This window comes from Pteropus vampyrus, unplaced genomic scaffold, assembly GCF_000151845.1.
Source record: "Pteropus vampyrus isolate Shadow unplaced genomic scaffold, Pvam_2.0 Scaffold21, whole genome shotgun sequence".
NCBI classification, from domain to species: domain Eukaryota; kingdom Metazoa; phylum Chordata; class Mammalia; order Chiroptera; family Pteropodidae; genus Pteropus; species Pteropus vampyrus.
The window spans coordinates 8,083,981-8,089,417 of record NW_011888802.1 but is presented as its reverse complement, the minus strand read 5'-3'; positions in this window follow the sequence as shown (position 1 = coordinate 8,089,417).

Below are 5,437 nucleotides of genomic sequence, written 5' to 3'. Positions count from 1 at the left end.
ACTTACAATGATAATAATATTTTTGTTAAAATAGCCAAGTGTTATGAATGTTGTCTTGAAATATTCTCAAATATATAAAGCACAGAAATTTAGGAACCATTTATATTCTCATGGCCACAGAAAGGGTATGAACAAAGAAAATACTTTGGTGGAATAAAGGCATTATTTAAGATTAAATACTTAAGTATTTTCTTTCTTAATTACAATTGAGCTCTTTAATATTTCAGACTAACTAGGAACTTTTATTTTAATTTCCCAGGTATGTAACCTTTATCAGCAAGAATGGCAACTGCAGAACTGATAAAATACATCTGTGTAAATTTAATTTTGGATTAGATTGAGCCAACTGAAATTATCGATATCAAACTATTTCCTATAAAATTGACTAACAGTTTTCAATCAAATGATTTTTTAAAAATTTAGCAGTAGAATATATTTGTTTATGGTAGGTGAAGTTTCTTATTTAAAATGTAATAATTGCACTATTTTCTGAAAAATCACACTGTGTGTGTGTGCATGTACACAAGTTTGGGTAGTTGTCTCTTACAACTTTCATTAAAAATAAACAAATTTGCCTCCAACTTATCTAAATAAACACACAGAAAAATGTTTTTTGGTCAATAACAACATGTACATTTTTAAATATCATGTGAGATATGAAATAAACCATAATATTTAGAAAAATCAATAAATTCTTAAATATTCTTTATTTTTAAATATATTAAGTAAATACATTCTTAAAATATGCTTAAAATATTTAAATATACAGTAAAAACCTTCAAATTGTATTTCTATAAACAAGAAAATATTAAAATAAAGATGAACTAGCAAGAAGTAAAAAGAAGCCTATTAGGGAATACTTATGTATCATTGAATAAGCTATCAAGGCAATGTAAAACCCAAGAATATAAAATATGGCTTTAATAGCTAGTAAATATTTTGTTGTTTTGCAAAAAGACCCACATTTTCATTAAAATAAAGATTATATCTTTACAAATCAAGTTTCTCTGGCATATAAAATATTAGGTGAAAACATAAAATAATGAATGCATGTGTATATTTAATAAATATAAAACACGGTGTCATGATTATGTAAATAACTCACTTAACACAAAATTTGGTAAACCTAATCAAGTTAGAAGCTTAATTTTGTGGTCAGCCTTCTAGAAGCTAAGACATTAATAAAATAAAAAACTTGAAAAGATGTTTAGTTCTTGTGTTATATATAAAAATGTTTTAATGTTTTAACTGTGTTTTCTATGATTTTTTTCTTGTAGAGACAAATTTTCCTGGCATTGAATTCTCTAAAATTGTGTAGCACATAGGTCACTTTATGAAAGTCATAAAGTAACATAATAAACATTCTCCTTAATTTTATTTCTGTAGAGCATGCATAAAATGGACTTGCTTTATAATGTAGTCCATTGATTCAAATGCATGTTATGTATATGGAGTCGTAGTCATGCCAACAGATTGCTTTAGAAAGCTAGAGAGTATTAATTCAAATGCAGAGTTTTAAGAGATTTAACCTGATAGAAACATAATAGTTAAATACATTTAAAAGTTTAAAAATATTCCTTGCATCATCTCTTATGTCTTGTAGATAGCTTGTAAGTGAATTTAAGAATTGTAACAATGTAATTTTAGTTCTACCTTATGCATCTGCATAGGCTAATTATATTTAGCATGTCATTCTAATAGCAGTAAGGATAAAATTAAAAGAAAAAAAAGATATTTACCATATTTCTTGCTCCTTATTCTTCGATTCCAAGCCACAGGCCCCCAATTTTTTATGTTCTTGTCATGTCACCTTTAAAGTGAACGTGGTTTTCAGTTTATGCATAGTGTCTTTCAATTATTAAACCATTAATTGGTCTTGTGAATTCTTTTACAGTGTCTCTCCAGGAAATAAAATGGTTTCAATTTGATATTAGGGCTTGAAATCAGGACTAATGTGCTAGTTGCTAATAATTCCACCTCTTATACAATGATCTTACATCTCTTACCTTCTTGTTTTTTTTAGAATAGATGAGCTCTTAATTGCTACTAATGTTCTTTAGTAGTTCTAAAGATAATGCAATTATGTTGGTTTGAAATATATAATTTGATCCATCATAAAAGAATGAGAGATCTTCTTACAATAGATTATGTTTAAGAAGATATATTAAATAGAGAAGTGTCTGAGGTATAAATATTCTTTACTGTAGGCTGACAAATTTATATCTGCTTAAGAAATAAATGATCAAAGCTCATGATTGCAATATTTTAGTGAAAACTAAGAATGGTGATATCTTTGTTTTGGTAGATAGTCAACATCTCCTCTGGGATATAAACCAAATATTTTTTTAAAAAATAATAAAAAAAATCTGTGTATCTGCTCAAGAACATGTACTAATATCCATTTGAAACTTGCAATTAAATGGAAAGAGTATCTAACAATGGTCTTAGCCATTAAAGACACCTACTTACAATATCAGATTTTGAATAGTATTACCACCATTTGTGGAATTGGCTGAAAGATATGTTTTCAGTATATATCACTTGCTGGATGTAAATATTGTTTATTTTTTAAAATAATGTCTAATAACATTTACCAAACCACGATTCATTCTTTTAGAAAATCTGTGACTATAATAACTAAAATGTTACATAATACATTTTAGATTTATCAGTTCTCTTTAATTTATCTAATTATAGAAATAATAAATATAAAATTGGTGATCTGCTTGTGTTTCAGACCGCTTGTATTAGAGAATTTGCCTAAATAACCCTAACAAACTGATGAGACTTCTCTATAGGAGTTAATGCAAAGGAACCCTATTGAATGCATACCCTCCTATCATTATTGTTTAATGGAATGCATCGTATCGTGAACGATGTCCTTTAATACAGTGACCCTTCACATTTTTTCATTATAAGTGGTAATTTGCAATAACTGACCCAGGATGAAAAATAAGCAAGGGCTCTAACAATAATATTCAAAATAGACTTTAAGTTATCTTAATGATTTCATGTAACCATTGAGAATGTCAATTTTACATCCTTTTTTGATATAATACATCCTCAGAACCCAGTTTAGATCACTATGCTAAATTTTCTCAATCTCTTAGCTTTTTGAGTTTTTAAGGGGGTTATTTGTCATTCTCTCTCTCTGCTATAAGTCTGTCAGGTGTTATTTTTCATTGCTGTCAGTGTGACATCCCATTATAAACTTCCCTATTCGTATTTAACATACATGGTCTTGAAAACTGGATAGTTTGGTTTATTAAAATTAGTGTGTGTGTATATATATATGTATATATATGCATACATGTATACACTAATTATATATATATATATAATTATAATTATGTTCTGAAGATAGCATATAAGGTCTAAGTTAAAGAATACATAATTTGGAAAAATACTCCATAAAGCATCATATTCAGGGCGTTATATATAAAAATGCTAAAGCAGTCCTTACACACTCTAAAATTTGACATGTTCTTACTAAATTAAATTTAAAAATACAAAAAATTAAATGCTAGTATCGGGGCTTTTATTCATTTCTTCTTTTGTTCGTCTATTAATTGCTTTTAGGATAACACCCTCAATGGGAAATAAATGTAAAATTCTAGGGTATGTCTACTGGATAGAAGACTTTATTAAGAATATGCCTCCATCAATATTATCTTCAAATAAATTTATCTTTTTCTAAGATTATAAGATATAGCAGAGGTAGGAATAAAATGTGTAAGTGCTCAGGAAAGCTTTATGTATCAGAAAGTATACTAAATGAAAAGAGGCTATTGTTAGACCTTCAACATTCTACTGGCAGAAAATAGTCTGAGAAAACTAATCAGATGTAAATGTGTCATATCTTCTTTGATAAAGAAAAAATAACTTAAAGATGGAAACAAATAGCCCAGAGGGTAGAGCAGAAAGCCATAGAGTAGTATTGCCAGACCTTGAAATCAAATCAAGAAGATATGGCTGGAGTTTGCCTGACTACTTCAGAACTGCCTTGGACCAATGACTTTGTTTAACCATCTTTTTTCTGCTTTTTGAATCAAAAGGCCTACAACAATTAAACTATTCCTGCCCCACCACAGTATGTTGGGTAGGTTGGAAGTATATAACTTTAATTTCATAAGTTAAAAGATGGTGAGATATTGTGTCCCAAGAGTTGTATTTAATGGATTAAATTTAGGAGTATCATCTAAACCTGGACCTGACTTAGACAATGAGATCTTGAACTTAAGAGCAGATTCTCTAATGGGATAAGACTTCTGGGGACCTTGGGATGGGGTAAATGTGTCTTCTATATGGTAAAGGCATGAAGAATCACTGCGATCTAGGCTACTCACTATATTAGATACACCATAAGCTGAAACCTAATGAGTCACATTTTTTTATAATTTCTTTCCTTTGAGCACAAATAGAACACTTCTTGTAGCCATCAGATTATAGAAAAAAGGTCAAAAGTTTGGGCAGACAAAATTAGATCTGAAATTAGTTGTTCTTGAGTTAATCTAAAGAGAGATTATTATGGGTGAGCCTCAACTAATCAGCTGAAAACCTTTAAATGAGGGGTTGGGTCCCTCCCTGAGGTGAGAAACTCTCTTTCTTACTGACCCAAATGAAGCAAGTCACCATGGGTTCTATAGCTGCAAGTAAATGTATTCTGCCAACAAGCAACAAGATCTTGGAAGCAGATCTCTCCCCAGTTGATTCGCTGATGAGAATGCAGTCCAGCTGACATCTTGATTACAGCCCGAGAGACCCCAAGCAGATGACCCACCAGTACTGTGCTAACAGCTGATCCATAGACATTGTGAGATAATACATGGCTGTTATTTTAAATCAGTAAATGTGTGCTAATTTGTTAGGTAGCAGTAGAAAACTAATGCAGTAACAATATTTTTTCTTTCTTTTACTGAGCACTTCTATTTCCTTTTTATAGTTCCGTTTTTATGCTGAAATGTTCGATCTTCATGTTTTAATTGTTTTTTTCTACTGGAACTTTTAACATATTAAGCATAGTTATTTTAATTTACCTCTTTGATAGCTCCAACATCTGGATCATGTCTAACTCTGGTTCTGTTGAATCTTTTGTTTCTTAACAATGTGTTATTTTCGTGGTTGGTTTTTCTATGACTCATAATTGCTGATGAAACACTGAACTTTTTGTCTAAAAGAGGAGAACAGTAGAGAGAGAAGTAAATAATTTGTATGCTTGAAGATGAGGGTGCTGCTTCTAGTATTAGACTGTTTTTGTGTGTTTTGAAGGGAGGTTTCAATAATCTCATCAAAAACTGAGATGGAGCTGGGTTTAGATGCAAATTATTTTATAACAGAGGATATTTTTTTTTTCAAATTCTTAATGACATGAGAAAAATCTCGCATTTATATTAAAAATTCCAACTAGACTCATAGGAATTAAGTTTTTATTTGTAAT